The 20519-nt window shown below is 36.7% G+C and overlaps 1 protein-coding gene and 1 long non-coding RNA gene across 6 annotated transcripts in view; one reads left to right on the top strand and one right to left on the bottom strand.

Moving 5' to 3' along the window:
* LOC110261472 overlaps positions 1-3244 on the bottom strand; it is a 55421-nt gene extending 52177 nt beyond the window's left edge. Inside the window, exon 1 of the long non-coding RNA XR_002345576.1 lies at positions 1236-3244. This is a non-coding gene — a long non-coding RNA (uncharacterized LOC110261472). The remainder of the gene's footprint in view (positions 1-1235) is intronic.
* C1H15orf41 (chromosome 1 C15orf41 homolog) overlaps positions 1-20519 on the top strand; it is a 237799-nt gene that overhangs the window by 33657 nt on the left and 183623 nt on the right. The gene's annotated exons all lie outside the window — the stretch shown is intronic.

Genomic DNA, 20519 nt, shown 5'->3' with positions numbered 1-20519 from the left:
CTGTTTTTTATAATTAATTGCTTGTAAATAATAAATTTAAATATAATTTATAGTTTTCTAAATTTGATTACTATATAGACCCAACAGCAAGCCTATAAGAATTGGCAGTTTCATAATTTTGTTCAATGACTTTTAAAAGAATGTATATGTGTGTGTGTGTATACATACACACATGCATATATATCTCCCTTTAGGAAATATTTTCACTAGGAAATATATTTATTTGCTGTAAAGTAAATATCAGGTGAAAATATTTTTGGAGGGGAATGATAAAAATGTAATCTAGTCCTGTTAACTCTGTTTGAGTTGGATTGCTAATTTGGAAGTAGTCTCACTGATTTAAAGTTTATATTATTTCAGTCAGCCTTTTAAAAATATTTGGGCACATAATCTAATACACATAGAAGGAAGTGTATTGTTAAGGATAACAATAATGTAAAATTTTGTAAAATTCCAGTTGTGTTTTGAAAAGAATTTATACGGGGGAAAGTACTTAAGTATATATAATATGTTATATACTATGGTGGTAATGAGAGACTTTGCCTAAAAGATTTACTGAAAGCACAATATCATTCACTTAGGGCTTTACAGTAGTTCTTTTTGTTTATGTGGTCACATATATCAGCTACCAAGGAATAATTTTTTTGTGATGTATTGGGAAATACTGGTGATTGCCATAGCTTAAAGAGAAAGGGGCCTTTAGAGCCCCGTCCTCTGTACTTCTCTTTCATTAAAAAAGAAAGGAAAGAAGGAAGGGAGGGAAGAAGAACTTATAGTTTGTGGCTTTAAGAATTGGCTCAACCACTGTTTACCTAATAGTTATATCAAATTTTCACAAACTTTATGAATCTGTTTTTAAATTAATGTCTCTTTTCCTAAATACATTTTCACTAAAAGCTATCTCTTTTAAATATCTATATTATTTTGTACTCTAATAGTGAAATTATCATTCACAATTTATGAGCTGTGAGAACCCTTTTGTGAAGGATTGGTCAATTACAGGAGAATTTGTAGCTTTGAGGTACAAACTTTATAAAATGGAAGATTTTCCTCCCCATGTGACCAATGGCATTTTTTTCCCTCACCATGGTTTAATAATATATAAACAATGCTATTTTAGTTAGTTAGACTCTTAAAAGGTTTTTTTCAAATGCTCCTTGCTCTTTGTAGAAACTCAACTAGCTCATGAAAAACCTAATTCTGTTAAACAGAAAAATTGCATTGTGACTGCTTACCAGATCGAGAGTCAGGTCAATGTGGCATCTGTGCCAGCTGGGATATACAAAGAACAAAGATCATGGCTTCTGCTTGTGGTTAGGCTGTGACCACCATCCATCACCTCAACAGCAGACATCAGATTTGTTCATCGCCTGGTTTCCGAGGTCTGATAATCCCTCAAGAATTTAGAATGTTGTTGACTGTCCCCATTTACACCACTGAAGAAAGAAACTTTGCAACAGGTGCAGCTGTATACTAATTGCAGGGCATGCTTTAATCTGTCCAGAAGGGAGAGTGACTCCAAATTTGGTATCTTAAAGAGTGGAGTGACCTTTTAAAGTCCCAGGATGAGAATTGCCAACAATTGCAACAGGCTAATTATACCCACAAGGAGTTGTGAAGTGCTTTTAAGTTTTCCTGTACACCTAGAAGTTCAGTGAATGACTTGAAGTCATTAACATATGACAGATGCACTCCCTTTTCAAGGGCTCCTATGATAAGTTTTGATTGTAGAAGTGGGAATTTGACCCGTAGCTTATCACTTGCTTCATTAGCTTGCTTGAGGACAAGGACTTTTTTTTTGACAAGAGTGTTATCTTACCCATGTTCCAGAATTCCATCTGCCTCCTTGTCTCTGAAGATAGTAAGTCACAGCAGATAACCTCGATGCTGAATTTACAAAGCATACTGTGCATTAGGCAGTCTTCCATACATTTTATATATGAATATATAGGATATTGATATGCTTCATATATATATTATATAGTATACTTGTAATTGCACCTTATTTGAGTATGTATATTTCAGAAGTCTTGCTTACATTACTTTAGAAAGACTGGCTTTATGTGCTTTCTGATCTTTTAAGCCAAATACCCTTTCTGGCTCATAAAGAAGACAGAAAGGCCAACTTCTACAGTTCAGTGAAGTTACTGCTTTCTGAGGTTGGTGAGAAGAGGGAAAAAAAGTTTGGGTTTTATGCTGGGGGTCTTTGCACCCATGGAGGAAAGCATGCTTCCTAAAGAATGAGCAAATGATAGAGGTTTCCTCCTTGAGGAGATGTGGAAATGGAGCACTCAGGGGCCCCATTGTGTAAACCCTGTGACTGCAGCACGTAAATGAAATTGCTTTTTATTATTTGGTTGGAAATTTATCCATACAGGATTAAGGTTAAAAAGCTTCTGAGTAAATCCAGTCTTGCGTCATCTAATTCTCTCTCACAATATCTCCGTATTTACCTGCTTATGGTGCTTGTTTCAGTTCCTTACTAAACCATATACGGAAACTTTATTTTAAAATATTTTCTGTTAAATTAAAATCTGTTTACAGAAGTCATTATTCTCTTAACCTCTAAGGATTATTTGCAGATTTTATATTCCCAATGGGCATAATCATATTTAGCTGTCTTCCTGTCAATTACTAGCAAGCTCTTTTTTGGTACAATTAGGGGGTGGTTAATTTACTCTAAGTACAGTTGCCACCTGTCTAGGGATTAACCCAAAAGGTTGGAAGTCCCAGAGAGACTTTTGAATTTGGGTTTAAAGCAGTAGGAATTAATTTCTTAACCCTCTACTGCCATTTTGGTGGCATTTTCTGGGTTGATCAATGGTCATGGTGACAACAGTTGTTTTCTTGGTCCCTGTGTATTCGGTAGGTTGATAGTCATTGCTACCATTTTTGATGTCACTGGAAATCTGTGAACAGTAGGTGTAATACTGCTTAGTACTTACTGGTTGCAAATGAGCTGGAAGAATCTTCTACACATTTCCATTGTTTCCACTGCTACCTTATCAGATAGTCAGTTGGGTGGGGAATGGCACCCCTCAATGAGGGTAGTTTATGGCTCAGGATTGCATCCATGGAAATGTTCTCATCCTTTCTAGTATCTCAGGGAAATGAAACATAAAGAACAGCAATCATGAGTCCACAGAAGAATTTGAGGACATAATTTTACAGTATTCAAAATAAGCTGTGGGGAAAATAAAATATATTGGTTTAGAGTACATATTTTCCTTAAATGGTTTACAGTACAGTATATGAGAAGATACCTGACTTCTTGTGACTTAATGCACATGTAACTGCATTCTGTCCAGGAACATGGTCTCAGTAGGAGACATGGGCCCCTCATCAGGACCATTTCCATGAGATTGGTCTAGATATCTTTTCCTTCTTTTCTCTTCTTGTCTTTCCTTTTATTTCCTTTCTTCCTTTCTAATTTAAAATTAAATTATCATATGTCATGTAAGTATTAATTTTTTTTAATGGCACCACCTGTGACATATGAAAGTTGATAGGCCAGGGCTTAAATCCCAGCCACAGCTGCAGCAATGTGGGATCCTGTAACCCACTGTGCCAAGCTCTGGATTGAACCCGCACCTCCAAAGCAACCCAAGCCACTGAATTTGGATTCCTAACCCACTGCACCACAGCAGGAACTCCTAAATATTAATTTTTAATTGGAGTTTTTCTTATTGAGATACAGTTCGTATACATAACACCACACTTTTTTTTTTTTTTTTTTTTTGTCTTTTTGTTGTTGTTGTTGTTGTTGCTATTTCTTGGGCCGCTCCCGCGGCATATGGAGGTTCCCAGGCTAGGGGTCCAATCGGAGCTGTAGCCACCGGCCTACGCCAGAGCCACAGCAACGCGGGATCCGAGCCGCATCTGCAACCTACACCACAGCTCACGGCAACGCCGGATCATTAACCCACTGAGCAAGGGCAGGGATCGAACCCGCAACCTCATGGTTCCTAGTCGGATTCGTTAACCACTGCGCCACGACGGGAACTTCAACACCACACTTTTAAAGTGTACAGTTCAGTACTTTAGAAACCACTGATATTAGTATATCCATGAAGTTACCACCATCACCATTATCTAATTCCAGAACTTTTCATCTCCCCTGAAAGAAGCCAGATACCCATTAGCAGTCACTCCTCATTCCTCTTTTTGCTCATCCTAGCCCTACCTAGTCACCCCTTATTCCGCTGTCTCTATAGATTTACTGTCTGAACATTTTATTTAAGTATTATTATATAATATGATAGGCTTCTTTAACTTAGCACAATGTTCTTGAGCTTTGTTTGTGTTGTTGCATTCTTTTTTATTGCACAATAATCCATTCTGTGACTATACCACATTTTGTTTATCTATCAGTTTGTGAATATTTAGTTGTTTCTACTCTTCAGCTGTTATGAATAATGCTTCTATGAACATTTGTACGTAAGATTTTGTGTCAACATATGTCTTTATTTCTCTTGGGAAGATATCTCGGAATACAATTTCTGGGTGATGCAATTTAACATTTTGAGGAGTAAAATTTCTAGGTAATACTATTTAACATTTTGAGGAACTATCAAACTGTTTTCCAAAGTGTCTGCACCATTTTATATTCCCACCAGCGATGTATGAGGTTCTAGTTTCTCAACATCCTTGCCAATTTTTTTATTTTTTTCTTCTTGGTGTGTCTTTTTTATTATAGCCTTCCTGCTGGGTGCTGAGGCATCTTCTTGTGGCCTGGATGTCCCTTTTCTCAGTGACTAAAGATGTTGAAAATCTTTTTCTGTGCTTATTGCCTGTTTCTATATCTTCTTTGGACTAATGTCTAGTACATTCTTGGCCTATTTAGGTTGTCTTTTTATTATTATTGAGTTGTAGGAGTATTACATATTCTTGACACAAGTCCCTTATCAGATGTATATGATTTATATGTATGCCCTTCTAGTCTTTATTGATGGTATACATGAATTATTCTTTTAAAAGGATCTTACTTCCAGAAGGAGGGTATAGGAAGTCCATATAGCAATATCTGTAACCTTTTTGTAAGGAAAATATTACTGCTCTTTCATGAAGTTCTTTTTGTTTGATGAAACATACTGTTTTGGTGAAAGATGTTTTTTTTTCACATGATATGTTAAATTAAAAAAAAAAAAAGTTGGCAAGCCATCTCTTGAATACAGCTTAAAAGATCAGACATGGGTTAATATTTTCCTCTTTTCCTTTGCCTTTTAAAATTATGCACATAAATGTATCTTGATTATATCATCTAAATTAAGTGACAATCTGACATGAGCTATGTTAGTAAAATGCTAAAAATCAAAAAAATTGTGCAAGTCAGTAAAAATATGGTTTAAAAAATAATATAATTATAAAGAATCTAGGCCCTATAAGCTTGAAATTAAAAAACTTGAACTACATTTAATTGCATTTAAAGCGTGATTAATCAGGTTTGGTTTATGAAACGTATTCCTTTAGGTGGGTGTGACAAAGAGTCCAACACCTTTCCTGGGTTACTAGATCCAGGCCTGCAGATCTAAGACACGACTGGAGGTCTGGTTTCCAAAGCCAGTTTTGCAGCTGTCCTGACCCACAGCATGACCCTGGGCAAGTAACTGAACTCTGTTGGAACTCTAGTTTGTCTGGGCAGGAGGCACGGGCTCCTGCTTCTTGCACTGAGATGCTCTGAAGATAAAGGAGGGCTGTGTTAAATCTCTTAAGAGAGATGTAGTGCCCTGCCAATCTGGAGGTTGGCATTTTTGTAAAGATTTGAAAGGAAACTTCTTTTCTTTCTACAGCTGCATGAGTGACACATGGAAGTTCTCCAGCCAGGGGTCAGATCAGAGCTGCAGCTGCCGGCCTACACCACAGCCATGGCAACACCAGATCTGAGCTGCCTCCATGACCTGCACTGCAATTTGCAGCAATGTTGGATCCTTAATCCACTGAGCAAGGCCAGAGATCGAACGCACATCCTCTCAGAGACAACATCAGGTCCTTAACCTGCTGAGCCACAATGGGAACTCTGAGGTGAAACTTCTGATGATGTCTGGGAGAGAAAAATTAAATGAGAACATCTCCTTTGTCTGGTTATCTGTTGGACCACACCCTAGATCTCTGACTTACTGAGAAGAACATGTACCCTAGCTCTAGTTCCATAGCTACTATGGCTAAAAATTATCTCAGGGGTCTTGAAGAGTGAATATTTTGCCAAAGTCATTTACAAGCAATATCTAGGCAACAGTTTACCAACCATAATTTTCAATCAGTAGGCAGGTATTTGCATAAAAAACAAAACAGATGACAGCTGCATCAAAGCAAAAGGATAATTGCACATTGAAATGATATTTGACTAAAACAAGGGGGCATGTAAGGAAGCCACTTGAAATTGTAGTATTGGGAAGAAGCAGCTAATTGCTTGCTCCTCTTGTCACTTTGCTTCTTTTAAGTGACTCGAGCAAGGTAGACCTTAAATTGTGCCTTTATAAATCTTTTCATTTGTGTAATGCGAAAATTATAAACGTGTGATTATCCAGCTTCTTTATCCAGTCTCAGCTGTATAGTATATCATCTCTTTTGGGCAGTTAATGAGATCCTGGCTTTTGTGCCATTCATCCTGGGAAATAAATGAATACCTTTCCTTCAATCTCCTTTTCTTTACTTTCTCTGATGTGGATTGGTGCATATATAACTGTGTGTACAGGAGTGGATGTGCATTTATTTTTACTTTATGTATAAAGCTAATAAGAATAAATGTAATCTAGGAGTTCCCTGGTGGCTTAACAGTTAAAGACTCAGCTTTGTCATTGCTGTGTCTCTGGTCGCTGCTGTGGCACAGGTTTCAGTCCCTAGCCTGGGAACTTCCACATGCCACAAGTGCAGCCTATATGTATATATGAAGTCTGGCTTTTGGCAGGATTCTATTTTGTATATAGTAAGATATCTGGTCTGTTCAGTGGCTACTGTCTTAAGAAAATTAAGTGTCTACAGAATTGGTGACCTGTTTTTAAGAGAACTTGAAAATCTTTCTAAATGAAAACTTATTCCAGCAGTATCTAATACTGGCAATTTTCCTCTGTTGGATTTTAGAACTTATTGGCCAACCAGGTCAGACATTATTAAAGTTCAAGGTATCTGGTGGGAAAAGTAATGGTTTTGTGCCACTATGAATTTTAAATGTTGCCATTTTCGTGTGTTATAGCATCATATAGTTTTTAGACCAAATTCAGGGTCAAGGTTACAAGAGCAATGATGCTTCTGACTCATTCTCTTAGAATTATGTTATGCAAATTATCTGTGTACCATTTTGTACCAAGATACTTTTTATCAAGTCATTTGAAAGAACTTACTATAGGAAGACTTTTTTTTTTTTTTTTTTGGTCTTTTCACTTAGAAATTTATACAGATGTGGTTGGAGAAACTATATTCATTGAACACACTATAGGTATACACTATACTGAAATAGTAAGGAGTTCTTCGTTTCTGAGAGTAACTGTGTTTTTTGCTTAGCAAAAGCAATATGCTTTAAATGTAAAACTCTTGGAGAGGCTGAGTCTTAAATGCAACATGCCTTTTGAGAGTCCACTCTCCAGCACTACAGATGCTTAATAAATATTTGTTGAAATACTGAATACATGAACTAAACACTTAACAAGAGTGGCTTCTAACTGTGTAGTTACTTAATGTACAAAACTAAGCACTGGATTTAGCGAAGTGAAGAGACACTGAGAAGTTTTACACAAAATCATCCAGGGTCAGTTGAAGGGATAGTTTACCTACTTCTCTTTTGAGATGAAATGAAGCGTCTAGGTCTCATAAAATAAGAGGCTTTTAAATTTTCTCGGTGTTATTTTTATCTCAGAAGAGAAAAGAAAAAAAAGCTTTGTGATTTGAGTATCAAATACTCCATTCCTCAAGATAGTAAATATTATACTAAAGGGAGGGTGTCTTGGAACTGAAAACATCAGAGAAGCTGTGTTGGCATTGTTGATTATTTTAGCAGCTTGGCTTATGATTGTCGAGTTCACTTATAGAGTGTTGTGCTCATGGCAGAAACTGTCATTTCCTCCCAGTATCTGTTCTCTCCTTCCATGGTCCTCGATTTGGATCAGGTATATGACATCCCAGAACAGAGGTACCTTCACAGCTTACATGGCCTGGGACTGAGTTCTGGGTGCTACAGAGTAATTACAGGTTTTGTGTGGAGCCTTACTTGAAAGATAGCCTTTGTCTCTCTGCTTCAGGGTCCCTCCTCCTCCTTGATATCTGGAATGCAGAGGCCACTGTCTTCACTTTGAGGGTGAGGCCTGCATCTTAGAGATGGTGGGTGTTGGGCTGGAAGGAGCCTTAGGTGCCCAGGGCTTCCTGAAGCAGAATTGCTTCACTGGAAGAGACACATTTCTGCTCTGTTTAATCCACAGTTATTTTGGATTTTCTATCCCCTGCAGCTGCACCTCATCCCCTGTGATGTGGCCCGAGTATTGTTTTAAGAATATAATTTATCTGAAATTCTAAAGTGTTATACCTATTTCTAATTCTTGAAAAAATTCATTTTGCTGTCCTCTTATTTAGAGGAACACTATTGCTTTAGTGTTTTTGCATTTTCTCTTAAAATGGATATGGTGTTGGGTATGATGTGTGTGCATGTTAATAATGGGAGGAGGAGATTTGCTCTTCATTTAAGTAATAATTTCAAAGGCTGTTGTGTACCAGGCACCGTGGTGAATGTTGATGATATAAAGTTAAAAAGATATAAAGGTAAAAGGAACCTCTGCCTTCAAGATTTATTTCAGAGTCTAATGAAAAAATCAAACAAAGAAAAGAAGAATTTTTTTTTTTAATTTTTTCTTTTTTTTTTTTTTAGGGCCACAAGTGTGGCATATGGAGTTTCCCAGGCTAGGGGTTGAATCAGAGCTACAGCTGCTGGCCTACACCACAGCCATAGCAATGAAGGATCCAGGCCGCATCTGTGACCTACACTGCAGCTCATGGCAATCCTTAATGCACTGAGCAAGGCTAGGGATTAAAACCATATCCTGATGGATCCTAGTTGGGTTTGTTACTGCTGAGCCACAACAGCAACTCCCAAGAAAAATACTTTAAAGTAAAATTCAATGTGAGACTTATTTATGGGCTCACTAAATCCAGAAGTCTGAAAGGTTTCATGAACTCTTAGACCAAAGCAATTCTGTTGAGAGCCCTTGAAACAGCAGTGCTAGTCTCCCAAGAGCCAACGAGAGATCCTTCTAAGTAAGTTTTTAAATGCTTAAAATTAAGATTTTTTAAAGTACACAGGCTTGCCCAGCTGATTTGTTTGTGTTTTGGTTTGAAGCCACATGTTTTTCTTCTGATTTTCCTTCCTGGGACATACATTTGTCAGTGTTCTGGTACAGTTCAGTTTTGGTGTAGTCATTTTAAAAATTCACTGGTATCCTCCATATTTTCATTCTAAAAGCAATTCTGAAGGAGAATATTTGCCTTTGTAGTTATTTCAACAGTATATTGGACCACTGAGAGAATATAAAGAGAAACCATCAGAAAAGCATATTGAATGTGGGTACAGAAAAATGTAAACCACGTAATACAGACTCTTCCTTCATGTCATTTCTGGAAGGAAGATGGCACTCTCTTATCCAGAAGGATGAAAGCTGCGTCTTAGACAAGGTAGACAGGGGAACTGGGAGCAGCTGGGTCTCAAGGACTTGGAATTGCAGTAGTGCAGTTTTGAGAGGCTCTATCCTTTAGGAACTGGATGCTTCTGTGTATGTTTTAGTAACTTTTTTTGAAGTCTGCGTTTTCTAATCTGCATACAGTAATATTAGTCTTATCCAACTGATACCGAGTATTGTTTTAAGAATATAATTTATCTGAAATTCTAAAGTGTTATACCTATTTTATTCTAATTCCTGAAAAAATTCATTTTGCTGTCCTCTTATTTAGAGAGATGTATTGTTGGTGTTAGTGTTTCAGAATTGTGGGAAGTATATAATCTCATATAATTATAATATTTAGGCAAAGCTTTTGTTGACTGACTGAAGTTCAGGTTTTTTGTTTTTTTTTTTTTTCCCCTAAGAGCTTTTAATAAAATTGCTTTGTTGTAGAAATTCATGATAGACTAAATGAAATCCTTCAATCTGCTAGATTTAGTGACACCATAAATTAGCCTCATGGTGAATGTATCTTTCTTTTTCCGTTTTCACTGGACACAATTCATTGAAATGATGACTATTCGTAAATGGTTAGAATTTTATGTATGGGAAACTCGTGAAGAAAACTTCTTAAAGGTGTTTGTTTCTTTCATCACAGTGTCACCTGCATTTGATTCTTTTCAATCTGCTTAGGCTTAGAGATAGATTTCAGTATACATTCCTTGATGTCTGGGATCTTAGAACTGAGAGTTCATATTCAAAATAGATTTTCCAGCACTTTTACTGTCACATGTAGGTCAAATCTGGACATGATCTAGTTTTCTTCAGTGGAGTGGAGCAGGCTTGTGGGTGGTTTGGGGGTGCTTGGGCCTGCCTATGGGATTCTCTCCTCCTTGTTAACTTGTTCAAAACAGGTTGAGAGAAAACCAAGGCAGGTGTCTCGCAGGTGGGCCAGTGTAGAGCAGAGAGGTGACTGTGGGGAGCCCAACATGAGTTACCTCAGTGTTTGTATCAGGGAAAGCAGCCTTGCTGGCTGCTTCTGATCTGCCAAGAGGGTGCAAGCCTCGTGAGGTCATTTTTTTTTTTTTTTTTTCGTTTTCTTTTTAGGGCCGCACCTGCAGTTTATGGAAGTTCCTGGGCTAGTGGTCCAATTGGAGCTGCAGCTCTGAGCCTATGCCACATCCACAGCAACACTGGAACTGAGCTGTATCCCTGACTTGTGTTGCAGCTTTCAGCAATGCCAGATCCTTAACCCACTAAGCGAAACCAAGGATTGAGCCTGCATCCTCATGGAGACCAGGTCAGGTTCTTTACCTACACTGAGCCATAACAGGAACTCTGAGAGGTTACTTTGACAATGTCTTCTCTCAAAATCAGGCTTTTTCTAAAAATTGAGACACGCAGTTCTTTGGAACTGCTGATGCACTGGGCACACCCAAATATTGGGAAAATCTACTACAATCTAACACAATGTAAGCTGCAGTTCTGGGGAATTAGGGGCATCTGCTATTGCATTTTTTAGTTGGATGGTATATTTTGAGAACATACACGAAACCCAGTCACGTTTTTAGGATATTGTGCACATGTCAGGGAAAAGGTGCATTTTTCTTTTCTGTGTTTTTATTTCTTACATAAATAATATTAAAACCAGGAAAAAAATAAAGAAATCACCTCTAACCCTGATCTCTTACTCATTTTCAACAATTATGTCTTCTTTAAAGACCTTGAACATATACTTACTTAAAACTCTAATTATAAACATAGTGGAAATATCACTTCAAATTATGGCTAAAACTGCATTCATACACGCCAGTAGTTGCACATGAACTTGACTGGGTGATGAATTCAGATCTGCCAAGTTGAACTTTCATGGTGAAAATTGGAAGACTTTTTTTCATGCAGGGTCCATTCTTTTGGCCAGTGTTGCAATAGGAGTGACCAGTTGTCAGAGGCTCCACTCGTGGAACTCTCATCACCCTGGACAGGGTCATGGGGGTGTCTGTGCTGTCTGAATGGAGCACTCCTGTGGGTTGGTTTGGGCGTGATTCTTAGGTATGAGTCTGAGCCTCAGTTTCTGGTCCTTCAGGCGATTCCATGAGCTGTCTAACAGTAGTTAGTAATCCCCCTTTCTATTGAAACGAGATTATTTACAACTAAGAATCTTATGATATTGGGGTACTGTTGCTTTTTTCTTTCTTTTTCTTTTTTTTTTTTTCTTTCTTTTTTTTTTTTTTTGGTCTTTTTAGGGCTGAACCTCAAGGCATATGGAAGTTCCCAGGCTAGGGGTGGCATAGGAGCTGCCAGCCTATGCCACAGCCATAGCAACGCCAGATCCAAGCTGGGTCTGCACCACAGCTCACAGCAATTTGGATCCTTAACCCACTGAGTGAGGCCAGGGATCGAACCCATGTCCTCATGGATATTGGTTGGCTTTGTTACCACTGAGCCACAACAGAACTCCTTTCTTTAAAGTAGTTTTGTTTGATCATTTGGATACTGTATTAAGAAAATAGGATTTGAGGACAAACTGTGTTCACATGCTTGCTGTGTTAATTTGGTTAAGATATTCCTCCCTCTCTGTTTCTTAAATACCACTACTACTTTTGTCAGTAGTGACGATAATTAAAATGGTGCTGGCACCTAAGAAGCTTTTCATCAATGTTGCTACCTTTGATATTGTCACCACCATGATCACTGCGATGGTGGGTATTTGTGAAGTGTCTACTCTTAATTAGCACTAGTAGAGTTCAACAGAATGGGGAAGGGTTACAAACTGGATATTCTGACAAAAGTTAGGGTATAACAGAACATAATTGTTTGTGTGCATAGTCTTAGTGACTGAACTCTATCTCTACTCCTCCTCTGGTTTCTCATAAGATATGTAGAGAAGTAGGGAAAGCGTTTACAGCCATTTAAGATTGGTTTTATTAGAGTGGATGACATTAAGTGCCGAGATTAACTGCCAGAAGAATTTGACTGTGAATTGAGAATAAAAGGCTTGTGGTAAGAGTTAAAATTTTGTGTCTAATAAGAGAAGAGCTTAATGCATTCTAAGGCATTCCATTTATTGTTTTAATATTCCCAGCATTTATTATTAAAGTAGGGGTGGTGGTAGAGTAATTATAGTCCTATCATGATGATGATGATGTTTTTAGAGAAGATTGGAAATCCAGGGTTTTTTTTTCCCCCCACAAAGTAATGTAGTAGGGAAAATATAGCATCCAAAGCTTCAAATAATTTGCTGACCTTGTAAGAACACTACTGAGGCTATGTGGAAGCACTAAGTATTCAGGAAGTTACTTTTATGCCAATTCCTCCATTTCCTTGTTAAATTCTTAAATGAAGAACATCAGTTTGGTAATTGGGGGGCTGGGGATATGGGATAAAAGATAGAGAAAGGGTATGAGATTATTAATACCATTATGTTAATATAACTGAAATTTATTTGGGAAGAAAGTGGTGAAGATGATAGTTTGATCTTTATAAGTGATAACCATTAAAAGTCAATCTGGTCAATCATTTTTACTAGTTTTGTGTAAGGTCTCTGTGACCTATTAAATTAAGAAAGATTAGGAGGGAAGAACACATATTTTTGTATAGAAAAGAATACGGAAATGTTTAAATGGTTTTAAATAATCTAAACTTTTTTACTCTGTGAAAAGGTTACAAAAGTAATTGTGTTCATTAGACATAAGACAAGTATCAATATGGTCACAGAATTACATTAGCCTCTAGATGTTCATTCATTCTCACTTATGATGAGCAAGAGTTGGCAGAATGACTTGGTATTCTAGCAGGATTTCATAAACTGAGGAATTCCCTGAGAAAAGAGGGTCCATTCAAGGCATTTTCTGTAGAAACAAACCAAGAAAATATTTGAAATCTAGAGGGAAAAATATTGGACAACATGAAGTAAAATTAGTTTGCTTCATTTAATTCAGTGTAAGTAATAAATTAAGCTGATGCATACATATTTTTAGGATAGAGGGTGGGGAAGTTTTTAGAATCTACTTTCCAAGAAAAAGACTTAGGAAAGAACTTGAGAGCACCTGACCTAGCCCTACAACTTGAAGAATTAGCTAGTTAGCTGGGAATATTGGAGAAGTATGTAATTAATCATTAGTCCTCAAGTCTGGCTTATTGTGAAAGGACCCCAAAAGTATTATTTCTTTTGGGCTGTCATAACAAAATACCATAGATTGGATGGCTTAAATAACAGACATTTATTTTCCCATAGTCCTGGAGAATGGAAGTTTAAGATTGGGTTGCCAGCATGGTCAGGTCCTCCTGGGGACTCTCTTTCTAGCCTGCAGATGGCCACCTTCTCACCTGTCCTCACTTGGCCTCTCCTTGGTGCATGCAGAGTGATCTCTCTTCTTTTAAGGCCACTAATCCCATCATAAGGTCCTCACACTCATGACCTCATCTAACCCTAACCACCTCCCAAAGACCCCTTCTTCAAATACATTGTCATTTGTTTCAGCAGTCAGAGGAAACTAAAGTGCTTTATTTACAGATAGTTAATAAATTTTTAAGTCAAGACTTCAGAGGGTGAAATGAATTCATTTGTTTTTGTTTGTTTGTTTGTTTGTTTTTGTCTCTTGTTTCTTGTCTTTTCTAGGGCCGTACCCATGGCACATAGAGTTTCCCAGGCTAGTGGTCTAATTGGAGCTGTAGTTGCCAGCCTACACCACAGCCACAGCAATGCTGGATCTGAGCCGAGTCTGTGACCCACACCACAGCTCACAGCAACACCGAATCCTTAACCCACTGAGTGAGGCCAGGGATGAACCTGCAACCTCATGGTTCCTGGTCAGATTTGTTAACCATTGAGCCATGACGGGAACGCTTCATTTGGTTTTGATGAGCATCTCTTTTTAAGAAAACTATGTGAAGTGGATCAGAATCTGTAAGATTAATTTGAAGTTGCTGCAAAGAAGGGTGTGGATCCCTGTAGGCCTTCATTAATATACTTATCTCTTTTCCTGGGATTACCTAGTTCAAGACAGAGACTTTTTCATTAAAAAACACAAAACAAAAAAAAAACCTCTTTCAATACTTGAAGAATTGTGAGGTTGAATATTTATATTTATTACATATTTGCATTTATGTATTTACGTAAATATTTTAAAAAATCAACTTTTCTGGTAAGGTGGTGATTATTTCATTTAAGTAGCAGTCTGTATGAAAAAAAATAAGGTAATTTGGGGGAGACTGGGATTTCGTCAATGAAATAGTTGTGATGCTAGGCCTATGAAGTGATTATTTAACTTCCAGTGGGGAAAGTGGTACCTTATAAACAATGGTGAATGAAAGGAGTTAATTATTTTCTTCCGTGTTCTCATACTGTGGTCTGATTACTTTAAATGTCTAGAAGTCTTAATAAACAATTTAATCACTTTAGCTATTGACCTAAAATAGACCTGCTATATTAGGCCTACACAGCAATGTCCAGTTTCAACAAGTCATTATTATAAGGAACAAAGCACAGTTTTCTGATAAACTATACTAAAAGTTTTATGGCTATAAACAGAGAGAAGTGGTTTTTTTTTTTTTTAGATATGGGATATGGAAGTTCCCAGGCTAGGGGTCGAAATCAGAGCTAAAGCTGCAAGCCTATGCCACAGCCACAGCAATGCGGGATCCGAGGCACATCTGCAACCTACACCACAGCTCACGGCAATGCTGGATCCTTGACGAACTGAGCAAGGCCAGGGATCAAATACTATTGCTGTATAGTAGAAAAGTGACAGAACTATAACCAGCTATAATCGAAAAAATAAAAATCATTATAAAATAAAAAAAAATAAATAATTGGAAACTGTTGAGGGGAGGGATAAATTGGGAGGATGGGATTAACAGATACACTAATGTGGATGACTAACAAAGACCTACCGAATAGCACAGGGAGGTCTACTCAATGTTTTGTAAGAGCCTACATGGGGAAAAAGAATGGATATATGCATATGTATAACTTATTCACTTAGCTGTAAATGTGAAACTAATACAACATTGTAAATCAGCTCTACCCCAATAAAATTTAAAAAAAATAACTGGAATATATAAAGAATCTATCAGAAATTTGTAAGAGAAAGCTAGAATTTTGAAGGACTAAATGTTGCTAAATCTGAGAAGTGACATACTACCTGGAAAAAATAATCACTTTCCATGTTGTGAGGTCATATAAAATTTGCTTTTGTGGTAGAAAAAAAGAACAGTCATTGAGGAGAAACATTCAAAAATTTGACCTCCCATTCATTGCATCTTTTGGTGGTAAAAGTAGGAACTTGGGACATTGGGGTCTACTGGTAATATAATTTGTATTCTAGTATATTTTGCTTTTTAATTTGTATTTATGTTTTATTTATACACATTGGTCATAGATACATTATGATTACTGAAATAATAAAACTGCCTTAAAATATGTGATATTCTGATCTGTTAAGATGATGTAGTGAAATATTAATCCAATAAATCCTGCTTGTAGCACAACTTATTATTTCCTTGATTTACCTGTACCTGGTGTAAAATAATATTTTGTGTAACTTTAAGCAAATCATTTCATCTCTATGACCTTTACTTTTGTCATTTTTAAAATGAGAGGATTGGACTTGGTCTAAAAATCCTAGGATATCTCTTGACATATTCCCTTTTCTAAAATAGCTTGATATAGTGGTGATAGCATGTAATATAGGAGTATCCTGAGTCATTACTCTAAAGAGTAGAAGTTCTCCAAGTAGAATAAAGAGATTCAAAGAACATTCTAGACTCCAGAAAGAAGATGGTAATTCCTGGCGATGTGGCAGGATTAAAGTATAGACTGCTTGGGGATTGAAGGTGGGAAAACGTTCTAAGAGGCTAAAAAGAATGGGCCTAAGTCCAGGTTGAAAAAGTCCTCAAATGCTGTGCTAATGACTTTGACTTCTGTCCTATAGGTAGTTGACACCTCCTGGGATTTTCAAGCTGAGAGGGTACCATAATCAGATGTGTATTTTAGAAGCATTGTTGGTGAATTAGGGGTTGGATTAAAGGGTATATAGAGAAGCAGGAAATGAATCAGGGAAATGAATCAGGAAGATATTTAGTAGTGTAGGGGAGTGGGGACAAATGTGAAAAAATTTTTGTTGGTAGAATCACTGGGACGTGGTGACTCCTTAGATGTTTCAGATGTGATGGAGAGGGATCGTGGCCAGAGATTTCTAGCCCAGGTGTCTGCCTGTGTGAAAATAAATGATTTAAGAGAGGTTGAGTATGAAGCACATTGGTGAGAAAGGAGGGGAGTGGTAAATTTGATTTTAAGTCACATGGGACCAAATAGGAGAAATGTCCTTTAAGGAGCCATAAAATTGATAATATGATTCTGAGTAGAGGTGGAGGCCAGATACATATATATGTATGTTTGGGAGTGATGGCAGTAGATACTGGGAACATAGCAGGGTATGATGTCACCCACGTGAGCAGGTAACATGAAGAGAGGAAGAGGGTTGAGGAGGCTTAACTGGGAAACCCCAGAGAAGAGGATCAGCAGCCAGTGAAAGAGAGAAAGATGGGAGGGTAGCAGGGGCAGAGGAGAGGTATTGGAAGATGGTGCCCCTGGGATTCACATGAGGTAAGATTTTGAAAAAACGGAAGATAGTCAGAGGTGCAAAATACTGCAGTGCCGTCAGCTAAGGTAGGAAGCATGTCTTCAGGGTTTGGTGGTGAGGAAGTCTCTGTGTACCTTTATTTCAGTTAAGGGGCCAGGGTGGAAGTGAGATTGCCCTAGGACGGAGTCTGAATAAGATTTGCTGAACCAAAGATCTCCTAGACAAAGACATTTAGAAAGAGAAACAGTGGATGATAGTTTGAAAGGTAGGCAGGTTGGGGCTTAGGAAAACAGAAGCATGCTCAGAAGTAAAAGAGAAATAGGGGAGAGGAAATGACCAAAGTGTATCCTAGCTAATATCCATGCAGAGGTGGAAGAAAATTGAATTCTAACCAACAAGGGAAGGGTTATAATTATCTTAACATACAAGGTATTGTTATCAGACTGTCATCTATTAAGTTTTTCTTGCTCTCTTACTACTCTTTTTGGCAATCCTAATAAAATTACTACAAACTTAAGGATTTCTAATAATGTAGATTCTATCTGATTTATTAAAGAAGGAATGAAATCACGGTAAATTATTATAGGAAGAAATAATTAATTGATAGACCTTATAGACGTATCTATTATATTGTATTGAGGTTATTGGGATGGCTTTAGAGAAAAATGACCAGATATCTGGTCTGGCAAGCAAAATTAAATGACTGTCACCCAGGCTTCTTATTCTTTATCTGATTTATGTTATGGCTCATTCTAAAAAGTTAAAACCTGAATTTAATTAGAAAGGAAAGAAGTAGAGGTGCTTAAGCCTCTAATTAAATCAGAGCATTTAGAATAGGGTGGGACTTAGAGCAGGAAAAAAAAATCTTAAAAGATCAATTTATTCAGCTTCTCTTCAAGCCTTTCGGTTTTTCTCTTCTACTTAGTTAATTTTATTGTAAAATAAAGTACACGTAGGAAAGAATAAAAAATAATCTAATGAACTCTTTGAATCTACCTCTCTATATTTGCTTCAGATGCTTACTTCACAGAATTGAGATATCATGACACTATTCTATAGGTTTTTTCCTCAAGATTTTAATTTTTTTTAAAAAATTTGAATGTCTGACTCTCTGATTCCTTTCTTCTTCACCTGAGGTAATAACCATTGTCTTAAGTTAGTGTTTATCAGCCTCATGTATTTTTTTAACTGTATCCATAGATGTCCATGAACAAAAAAAGATAATTATATTTTGTGGTTCTTATACTTTATATAGCATAAGTGTTAAGTGGTAACAAGTATGTATATAGTTCTGAAGTATGCTTTTTTTAGAGGGTTAAAAACACTTTTTGACATATATCCATGTTGATATCTGGTAGAATAAGTTCCCTACTTTGTTTTTACTTTTCAAAATTTATTAACTATTCCTGACATGATTCTTCTTCATGGATTTTTAAGATAAATTTATTATATTCTACTAGAAAACTCCATCATGAATTTGGTTGGATTTTAATTAAAATTATAGATTAGTGTTAGAGAATTGACAATATAATTAATACTATCATAATACCATGATACTTTCTTTGTAAAATTATCTCTTCATTTAGTCAGGCACTCTTTTATGCTCTTCAGTAATGTTTTATAACTTTCTTCAAAGTTTTTACAAATTTATGTTGAATATATATAAAAGTCAGAGTTCCCCTCGTGGTTCAGTGGTTAATGAACCTGACTAGAATCCATGAAGACACGGGTTTGATCTCTGGCATTGCTCAGTGGGTTAAGGATCTGGCATTGCCATGTGGTATAGGTCGCAGATGTGGCTTCATTCTGGCATTGCTGTGGCTGTGGTGTAGCCGGCTGCAGTTTCAATCTGACCCCTAGCCTGGGAACTTCCATATGCTGCAGATGCAGCCCTAAGAAGACCCCCCCCCAAATATATATATATATATATACTTTATGGTTTTTATTGTGAATGGAATCTATTTTTATATTTCATTTTCTAATTTAATATTACTGTTTTATAAGAATTATGTTTCTTTCTTATGTTAATCTTATATCCATTTGCCTTTCTAAGATTTCTTATTAGTTTTTAAAAACTTTGTTTATAGATTTTCTTATTGTTTGTAAGCCATCTCATCTTCAAATAAGGAGGATTTTATTTGTTTCTTTCCTTCTTGATCCTCTTATTTCTTTTCCTATTTTATTTTGTTTGCTGGAATCTCCAATTTGCTAGAACTTCCTAGAATAAAATAAGTTCCTTTTTCTTTTTTCCTTTATATACAATTAATGCAATAAATTTCCCACAGCTATTGCTGCATACTGCTGTCACTGCTCAATTTCATGTACTTTTGTTGCTTTTATTGTGATTTCCTCTGTAATCTATAGGTTAGTTAGTAATGCATTAATTTTTGAAAATAAGGGTTTGTGAGGCACTAACTTATTAATCATTGAATTCTAATTTAATTACCTTTTCAGCAGATGTAGTCTAGCCAAGTCCTGAGCAGAACCCTTGCCAGTTTTGCCAGGACAAGGCTTAGAGATCAGGGTCCACCAAAGGTGAAAGCTCTTGTTAATATCCCAAGCTTTGAGGTGGGACCCTAAAGAGGTATACCCTAGGAATTAATGTGAACTGAAAATAAAACAGCTCTACATGACTGTATTTTAGCTTCAAGTTTACCTTATTGGCCTCAAAAATTAATACTTGAAAATGGACTAAGGTAGTCTTGGACTTCTAGTGCTCCCAGAATCGAGTCAGAATCCTCTCTGGAGAAAGTTAACTCTTTTAATATTTAAATTGTTTATAAAGCAGTTTTTCAAGTAGTATGGCACATAGTGGGAAGTACCCAGCTACATAAAGGGCATGACAACATAAATGAGAACCAGTAGAAACGGTAGAAACAGACTTTAAGGGGCTCCAGTTACTGGTACTACCAAACAGAAATCTTATAATTGATGTTTATTTAAGATGTAAAAGAAGATTGAAACATTCTGCAAGGAACTTATTTAAAATAAATCAAACAGAAAATCTTGAAGTGAAAAATATAGTAATTGAAATTGGATGGATTTAACTCAATGGATGTATTTAGTAGCAAGTTAGATATAACTGAAGAGAGAATTAGTAAACTAGAAGATAGATGAGAAAAAATAGCTGAAATGTAACACAGAAAAACCAAAAATACAAAAAGATGTAAAATATGAAGAGATAGAGGATGTGGTAGGGAGGGCTAACATACACTTATTTGGAGTCTTATTTGGAAAGGGAGAGGGAGGGAGTGGGAGGGATCGGGAGCTTGGGCTTATCAGACACAACTTAGAA

The sequence above is a fragment of the Sus scrofa genome, chromosome 1 (genome assembly GCF_000003025.6).
Source record: "Sus scrofa isolate TJ Tabasco breed Duroc chromosome 1, Sscrofa11.1, whole genome shotgun sequence".
In the NCBI taxonomy this organism is placed as follows: Eukaryota; Metazoa; Chordata; class Mammalia; order Artiodactyla; family Suidae; genus Sus; species Sus scrofa.
Note: the sequence above shows the minus strand (reverse complement) of the source record. Positions and strands in the feature narration are given on the sequence as shown.